This window comes from Mus musculus, chromosome X, assembly GCF_000001635.26.
Source record: "Mus musculus strain C57BL/6J chromosome X, GRCm38.p6 C57BL/6J".
In the NCBI taxonomy this organism is placed as follows: domain Eukaryota; kingdom Metazoa; phylum Chordata; class Mammalia; order Rodentia; family Muridae; genus Mus; species Mus musculus.
Window position 1 is genome coordinate 127326986 of NC_000086.7, and position 9503 is coordinate 127336488.

Here is a 9503-nt window from a genome sequence, read left to right on the forward strand (position 1 = left end):
TTAAATGCCCTCAAAGCTATTTTAAAATATTGTATTTTCAAAATAGAGCAAAGCCATGTAAAAGACCCTCCTCTGCTTTCCAACAAATACTTAGTTACCAGAAAGAGATTTAGAAAGAAAATACAAAACATACTCATACTGTTCAGACAAAACAAAATAGGAGGTAGTGCTAAAATGTTGAAGTTACTACTAGTTTTTATTTTTTTTAATTTTGAGCAAGAAACAAGTATTTTCAAAGTGAAAACAAAACAGAGACTATTGGCTCTCTATAACAATGAATAATGAAAGAATTGAAAATTAGACTCAACCAACAGAAAAATAAAGAATAAAATTACTTTCCATGCTACAGAAAACACAGCAAACTTCATTGGATTGTAACAATGCGTCCTTTCCATTTTATGTTGTTTTATACATTTTCATAATGAAAAACAAACAAAAGAGGTAACAATTCCTTAGCTTGATCACTTGGTTTTGTCATGTCTCCATGTGGAACAACATAGTTATATGCTTTCTTAAGCAGCATATATACTAAAATATGAAGAATGCAGTACATTAGCATTGCCTCAGAACAAGGATGACATACAAGTTTTTGAAACATATTGCTTTCTTAACAACTTTATTATTATAATAATCAAGCCAGGTAAGAATACAACAGAAACAAAGAAAACAATATTCTTGAGAACATAGGTTTAAAAGTCTTCAAGAAAATACTTACAAACCAAAAAAATATTTCTACCCTTTGACACTAGCACAAAGATGCTCTTTTTATTTTATTTTAGTTTATTTTAGTTTATTTTAATTTAATTTATTTTATTTTAGTTTAGTTTAGTTTTTTAATTAGGTATTTTCCTCATTTACATTTCCAATGCTATCCCAAAAGTCCCCTATACCCTCCTCCCCACTATTCCCCTACATACCCAACCCACTTCTTGGACTTGGTACTGGTTAGTTCATATTGTTGTTCCTCCTATAGGGTTGCAGATCCCTTTAGCTCCTTGGGTACTTTCTCTAGCTCCTCCACTGGGGGCCCTGTGATCCATCTAATAGCTGACTGTGAGCATCCACTTCTGTGTTTGCTAGGCCCCAGCATAGACTCATAAGAAACAGCTACATCAGGGTCCTCTCAGCAAAATCTTGCTAGTGTATGCAATGGTGTCAGGTTTGGAGGCTGATTATGAGATGGATCCCCAGGTATGACAGTCTCTAGATGGTCATCCTTTTGTCTCAGCTCCAAACTTTGTCTCTGTAGCTCCTTCCATGGGTGTTTTGTTCCCAATTCTATGAAGGGGCAAAGTGTCCACACTTAGGTCTTTGTTCTTCTTGATTTTCATGTGTTTCACAAATTGTAACTTATATCTTGGGTATTCTAAGTTCCTGGGCTAATATACACGTATCAGTGGGACCATATCATGTGAGTTCTTTTGTGATTGGATTACCTCACTCAGGATGATGCCCTCCAGGTCCATCCATTAAACTAGGAATTTCATAAATTCATTCTTTTTAATAGCTGAGTAGTACTCCATTGTGTAAATGTACCACATTTTTGTAACCATTCCTCTGTTGAGGGGCATCTGGGTTCTTTTCAACTTCTGGCTATTATAAATAAGGCTGCTATGAACATAGTGGAGCATTTGTCTTTCTTACCAGTTGGAATATCTTCTGGAAATATGCCAAGGAGTGGTATTGCTGGATCCTCCAGTAGTACTATGTCCAATTTTCTGATGAACCACCCAACTGATTTCCAAAGTGGTTGTACAAGATTGCAATCCCACCAACAAGGGAGGAGTGTTCCTCTTTCTCCATATTCTCTCCAGCATCTACTATAACCTGAATTTTTCATCTTAGCCATTCTGACTGGTGTGAGGTGGAATCTAAGGGTTGTTTTGATTTGCATTTCCCTGATGATTAAGGATGTTGAACATTTTTTTCAGATGCTTCTCAGCCATTTGGAATTCCTCAGGTGAGAATTCTTTGCTTAGCTCTGAGCCCCATTTTTTAATGGGGTTATTTGATTTTCTGGAGTCTACCTTCTTGAGTTCTTTATATATATATTTGATATTAGTCCCCTATCTGATTTAGGATAGGTAAAGACACTTTCCCAATCTCTTGGTGGGCTTTATGTCTTATTGACAGTGTCTTTTGCCTTACAGAAGCTTTGCAATTTTATGAGGTCCCATTTGTCAATTCTCAATCTTACAGCAAAAGCCATTGCTGTTCTATTCAGGAATTTTCCCCCTGTGCCCATGATTTCAAGGCTTTTCCCCACTTTCTTTTCTATAAGTTTCAGTGTCTCTGGTTTTATGTGGAGTTCCTTAATCCACTTAGATCTGACCTTAGTACAATGATATCAGAATGGATCAATTCACATTCTTCTACATGATAACTGCCAGTTGTGCCAGCAGCATTTGTTGAAAATGCTGTCTTTTTTCCACTGGATGGTTTTAGCTCCCTTGTCAAAGATCAAATGACCGTAAGTGTGTGGGTTCATTTCTGGGTCTTCAATTCTATTCCATTGGTCTACTTGTCTGATGCTATACCAGTACCATGCAGTTTTTATCACAATTGCTCTGTAGTACAGCTTTAGGTCAGGCAAGGTGATTACACCAGAGGTTCTTTTATTCTTGGGAAGAGTTTATGCTATCCTAGGGTTTTTGTTTTGGTTTTTTTGTGTTTTGTTTTAATTCCAGATTAATTTGCAAATTGCTCTTTCCAATTCATTGAAGAATTGAGTTGGAATTTTGATAGGGATTGCATTGAATCTGTAGATTGCTTTTGGCAAGTTAGCCATTTTTACTATATTGATTCTGCCAATCCATGAGCATGGGAGATCTTTCTATCTTCTGAGATCTTCTTTAATTTCTTTCTTCAAAGACTTGAAATTCTTATCATACTGGTATTTCACTTCCTTAGTTAGAGTCACACCAAGGTATTTTATATTATTTGTGAATATTGAGAAAGGTGTTGTTTCCCTAATTTCTTTCTCAGCCTTTTTATTCTTTGTGTAGAGAAAGGCCATTGACTTGTTTGAGTTAATTTTATATCCAGCTACTTCACCGATGTTGTTTATCAGGTTTAGGAGTTCTCTGGTAAAAATTTTAGTGTCTCTTATATATATCATATCATCTGCAAAAAGTGATATTTTGACTTCATTACAATTTGTATCCCCTTGATCCTCTTTTGTTGTTGAATTGCTCTGGGTAGGAATTCAAATACAATGTTGAATAGGTAGGGAGAAAGTGGGCAGCTTTGTCTAGTCCCTGATTTTAGTGGGATTGCTTCCAGCTTCTCACCATTTATTTTGATGTTGGCTACTGGTTTGCTGTAGATTGCTTTTATCATGTTTAGGTATGGGCCTTGAATTCCTGATCTTTCCAAGACTTTTATCATGAATGGGTATTGGATTTTGTCAAATGCTTTCTCCGTGTCTAATGAGATGATCATGTGTTATTTATCTTTGAGTTTGTTTATATACTGAATTATGCTGATGGATTTCCATATATTAAACCATTGCTGCATCCCTGGAATAAAACCTACTTGGTCAGGATGGATGATTGTTTTAATGTGTTCTTGGATTCGGTTAGAGAGAATTTTGTTGAGGATTTTTGCATCAATATTCATAAGGGAAATTGGTCTGAAGTTCTCAATCTTTGTTGGATCTTTCTGTGCTTTAGGCCTCAGAGTGATTGTGGATTCATAGAATGAATTGGATAGAGTACCTTCTGTTTCTATTTTGTGGTATAGTTTGTGCAGAACTGGAATTATATCTTCTTTTAAGGTCTGATAGAACTCTGCACTAAATCTGTCTGGTCTTGGGCTTTTTTTGGTTGGGAGACTATTAATCACTGCTTCTATTTCTTTAGGGGATATGGGACTGTTAAGATCATTAACTTGATCCTGATTTAACTTTGGTACCTGGTATCTGTCTAGAAATTTGTTCATTTCACCCAGGTTTTCCAGTTTTGTTGAGTATAGCCTTTTGTAGAAGGATCTGATAGTGTTTTAGATTTCTTCAGGATCTTTTGTTATGTCTCCCTTTTCATTTCTGATTTTCTTAATTAGGATGCTGTCCCTGTGCCCTATAGTGAGTCCTACTAAGGGTTTATCTATCTTGTTGATTTTCTCCTAGAAACAGCTCCTCGTTTGGTTGGTTCTTTGAATAGTTCTTCTTGTTTCTCTTGTTTGATTTCGGCCCTTAGTTTAATTATTTCCTGCCTTCTACTCCTCTTGGGTGAAGTTGCTTCCTTCTGTTCTAGAGCTTTTAGGTGTGTTGTCAAGCTGCTAGTATGTGCTCTCTCTATTTTCTTTTTGGAGGCACTCAGAGCTATGAGTTTCCCTCTTAGAAATGCTTTCAAGTGTCCAATAAGTTTGGGTATGTTGTGGCTTCATGTTCATTTAACTCTAAAAAAGTCTTTAATTTCTTTCTTTATTCCTTCCTTGACCAAGGTATCATTGAGAAGAGTGTTATTCAGTTTCCATATGAATGTTTGCTTTCTATTATTTATGTTGTTATTGAAGATCAGCCTTAGTCTATGGTGATCTGATAGGATGCATGGGACAATTTCAATATTTTTCTATCTGTTGAGGCCTGTTTTGTGACCAAATATATGGTCAACTTTAGAGAAGGTTCCATGTGGTGTTGAGAAGAAGATATATCATTTTGTTTTAGGATAAAATGTTCTGTAGATATCTGTTAAATCCATTTGTTTCATAACTTCTGTTAGTTTCACTGTGTCCCTGTCTAGTTTCTGTTTCCACCACCTGTCCATTGATGAAAGTGGTGTGTTGAAGTCTCCCCATATTTTTGTGTGAGGTGCAATGTGTGCTTTGAGCTTCACTTTAATGAATGTGGCTGCCCTTGCATTTGGAGCATAGATATTCAGACTTGAGAGTTCCTCTTGGCGGATTTTACCTTTGAAGAGCATGAAGTGTCCTTCATTGTCTTTTTTTGATAACTTTGGGTTGGAAGTCGATTTTATTCGATATTAGAATGGCTACTCCAGCTTGTTTCTTCAGACAATTTACTTAGAAAATTGTTTTCCAGCCTTTTACTCTGTAGTAGTGTCTGTCTTTTAAGCTGAAATAGGTTTCCTGTAAGCAGCAAAATGTTGGGTCCTGTTTGTGTAGCCAGTCTATTAGTCTTTGTCTTTTATTGGGGAACTGAGTCCATTGATATTAAGAAATACTAAGGAAAATTAATTGTTGCTTCGTATTATTTTTGTTGTTAGAGTTGGCATTATGTTCTTATGGTTGTCTTCTTTTGGGATTTTTGAAGGATTACGTTTTTTGCTTTTTCTAGGGCGTGTTTTCCATCTTGGTATCGTTTTGTTTTTGTTTTTGTTTTTGTTTTTTTTTTCTGTTATTTTCTTTTGAAGGGCTGGATTCAAGGAAAGATAATGTGTGAATTTGTTTTTGTTGTGGAATACTTTGATTTCTCCATCTATAGTAATTGAAAGTTTAGCTGGGTATAGTACCCTGGGCCGGCATTTGTGTTCTCTTAGTGTTTGTATAACATCTCTCCAGGATCTTCTGGCTTTCATAGTCTCTGGTGAAAAGTCTGCAGTAATTCTGATAGGCCTGCCTTTATATGTTACTTGAACTTTTTCCCTTACTGCTTTTAATATTGTATGTTTATTTAGTGAATTTGTTGTTCTGATTATTATGTGTCGGGAGGAATTTCATTTCTGGTCCAATCTATTTGGAGTTCTGTAGGCTTCTTGTATGTTCATGGGCATTCTTAAAGTTTGGGAAATTTTTTTCTATTATTTTGTTGAAGATATTTGCTGGCCCTTTAAGTTGAAAATCTTCATTCTCATCTACTCCTATTATTCGTATGTTTGGTCTTTTCATTGTGTCATGGATTTCCTGGATGTTTTGAGTTGGGATCTTTTTGCATTTTGCATTTTCTTTGATTGTTGTGCTGATGTTCTCTATGGAATTTTCTACACCTACCATTCTCTCTTCCATCTCTTGTATTCTATTGATGATGCTGGCATCTATGGTTCCACATTTCTTTTCTAGGTTTTCTTTCTCCAGAGTTGCCTCACTTTCGGTTTTCTTTATTGTGTCTACTTCCCTTTTTAGGTCTAGTATGGTTTTGTTCATTTCCATCACCTGTTTGGATGTGTTTTCCTGTTCTTCTTTAAGGACTTCTACCTGTTTGGTTGTGTTTTCGTGTTTTTCTTTAAGGACTCATAACTCTTTAGTAGTGTTCTCCTGTATTTCTTTAAGTGATTTATTAAAGTCCTTCTTGATGTTCTCTACCATCATCGCAAGATATGCTTTTAAATCCGGGTCTAGCTTTTCGGGTGTGTTGGGGTGCCCAGGACTGGGTGAGGTGGGAGTGATGCGTTCTGATGATGGTGAGTGGTCTTGGTTTCTGTTAGTAAGATTCTATCATTTGCCTTTCGCCATCTGGTAATCTCTGGAGTTAGCTGTTATAGTTGTCTCTGGTTAGAGCTTGTTCCTCTGGTGGTTATGTTAGCCTCTATCAGCAGTCCTGGGCGACTAGCTCTCTCCTGAGTTTCAGTGGTTAGAGCACTTCTCTTGCAGGGCATGTGCCCAGATATCTGGCGTTTGAACTTGCCTCCTGGCAGAAGTTGAATTCCACTCACAAGAGGTCCTAATATCGCTTGGAGACTCCTCTAGTGACCTTTGGGGTGTTTGCCTACTCTGTGCCCAAGGTGACCTGGTGCTGGTGCCAACTGGAAGGGTCTTGTGACCCTGGTCAGGCCGAGTTTTCTGCTTCCCGAATTAATGCTGTCTCAGGTCCCGTGCGATTGGATTGGAAAAGAAGTTGTGTTCCACTCACCAGAGGTCCTAAGATCGCATGGAGAGTCCTCTGGGGACTTTGGGGGTGTCCGCAGACTTAGCGCCCAAGGTGACCCGGTGCTGGTGTCGACAGGAAGGGTGCTCTTCTTTTTTTATCCATTTTTTATTATTAACTGCTACATCCACACCAGTAGTGTCTCGCATTACAGGTTTAGAAACCTGGAAGTAGTCCTGAGGCAAAGAGTTTCATGGAAACTTAGCCAACTGGAACCTTGGCATTCCAATAGCATGTATACTCAAAACCTGTCCCCTCGTTAGTCTGGTGTATAGATCCGTGTGCTCTCTTTCAGTATTGTTTTATTATAAGTGACATTAAGGATTGATTTTGATACAGTGCTAAGGCTTCACCAGTGTTCCAATGGTTCCTAGAAAGTCCTTGAGCCAACCCTGAGCTTGGAATTCAGTAAGAATATTACCTATTCAGTAACATTCAAGTTTACCTCTGGTAGAGACAGTGAAAATAATCAGGCATTACAATTTACTTGAGTAGAGCTAGAAAGCTCAGGGCTAGTCAACATTGTAATTACTTAGGACAATAGCTGAGTCACACCAAAAACGCAGGAATTCACAATGGCCTAGGAAATAGGTGGGCTGTAGTATTATTCATGAAAGGGTTAGTAGAATGGAATTCCCCTGGTGTAGATTTTTTCACGAGGCCCAGAGGAATAGCATAATCAGGCATTTACTAAAGGATCCCTGGTGGTAGATTTAACAATAGACTAGCACTGTATCAGAGCATTCACCTGGCTCCTGTGTTTAGCTGATGTTAATTAGGATTGTTCCTATTCTCAGTTGTAAAAAATGCCTGGCTCCCACCATCTTTTTATGTATGCATTTTCTTTGTTTTGTGTTAAGAACCAGTGTACCTTGATGGATGTATTTGCCTAGTCTTATTGTTTTTCTTCTGTATTAAAAGCCTGGTGTTTGCTTGGAGAAAATACATCCAGACACAGCACTCTGTTGTGTCTGTGTCTGTTAGTCACTTTTTTCATCACCAACTCCATGCCTGCCTGTAACAGGAACCCCCAATTTTTTTCCCATGAATTAAGGGAGGACAACTGGGGTCGGTCTGCGGCAATTACCCAATTTATTCAATTATATTTCAAATGATATCCACCTTCACGGTTACTCTTCCATAACCCCCATCTCATCCCTTCTCTCCCCCTTCCCTATTGCCTCTATGAGGGTTCTCCTCTACCTACTCACCCACTCCCACCTCACAGCTCTAGCATCCCCCTACACTGAACAATCAAGACTCCACAGGACCCAGGGCTTTCACTCATATTTAGGTCAGATAAGGCCATCCTCCGCTACATATGTATAGATCCATGGGTCCCCCATGTGTTCTCTTTGGTTGAGGTTTAGTCTCTGGGAGCCATGGACAGTTCAGTTAGTGAATATTGTTTTTCCTATGGGGTTGCAATCCCTTCATCTCCTCAGTCCTTCCACTAACTCTTCCATTAGTGTCTCCGGGCTCATATCTAGGGTTGTCTGTGAGTATCTGCATCAATATTTGTCAGATGCTGGTAGAACCTCTCAGATGACAGCAATACCAGGCTGCACTTCTTAGCATCAACAATAGTGTCAATGTTTGGTGTCTGCACATGGGATGGACCCCTGAGGATGGGAGAAGTCTTCTGGATGGCCTTTATTTCAGACAGTGTTCCATTTTATGTCTCCATCTTTCCTTTAGACAGGAAAATTTCTGGTTAAAAATTTTGAGGTGGATGGCTGGTCCTATCCCTCAAACTGAGACCCATGCCTACCTACTGGAGGTGATCTCTATAGATATAATTTCCCCTTTGCCGGGTGTTTTGACTAAAGTAATTGCAGTTGAATCCTGGGAGACTCTTGCTTTCCTGGAGTCTGGGAATTTCTAGGGACTACCCCCAGTTGCCCATCCCCCCTGGTGCATATTTCTATTCAGTTATCTGAATTTCTGAAAAATTCTATCCTTTCTGTCACTTCTAATACCTGATCCTGCTCCCTATTCCCTCCCACATCTCTCTCCCTCCCAGTTCCCTCCCTCCTTCTACCTCATGTGTTAATTTTGCTCCCCCTTCTAGGTATGAGTGAAACATCCACACTTTAATCTTCCATCTTCTTAAGCTCCATATTATTTGTGGGTTATATCATGGGTATTATGGATTTATGGGCTAATATCCACTTATCAATGAGTACATACCATGTGTGTTCTTTTATAACTGGGTTAACTCATTCACGATGATATTTTCTAGTCCCATCCATTTGGGTGAGAATTTCATGCAGTCATGGTTTTTACTAGCTGACTAGTACTCAATTGTGTAAATCTACCACATTTTCTATATCCATTCTTCTGTTGAGGGACATCTGGGTTGTTTCTGGCTTCTGGCTATTATAAGTAAGGCTGCTATGAGCATGTGTCTTTGTTTTATGTTGGAACATCTTTTGGATATATGCCCAGGAGTGGTATATCTGGGTCCTCAGGTAGTAATATGGCCAATTTTCTGAGCAACCACCAAACTGATTTCCAAAACAGTTTTGCAAGCTAGCAGTCCCAGCAGCAATAGAGGAGTGTTCTCTCTCTCCACATTCTTGCTAGCATCAACTGTCACTTGAGCATTAGATCTTAGCAATTCTGATTGGTGTGAGGTGGAATTTCAGGGTTGTTTTGATTTACTTGTTTTATCCTGATT

At 38.4% G+C, this 9503-nt stretch overlaps 1 non-coding gene across 1 annotated transcript; it reads left to right on the plus strand.

Annotated features, from left to right (window-relative positions):
- The first annotated feature begins 504 nt into the window (after positions 1 to 504).
- Gm22139 lies at positions 505 to 609 on the plus strand. Its single transcript, XR_003953161.1, has one exon. It is a non-coding gene; the product is annotated as a U6 spliceosomal RNA (small nuclear RNA).
- Positions 610 to 9503: the final 8894 nt, after the last annotated feature.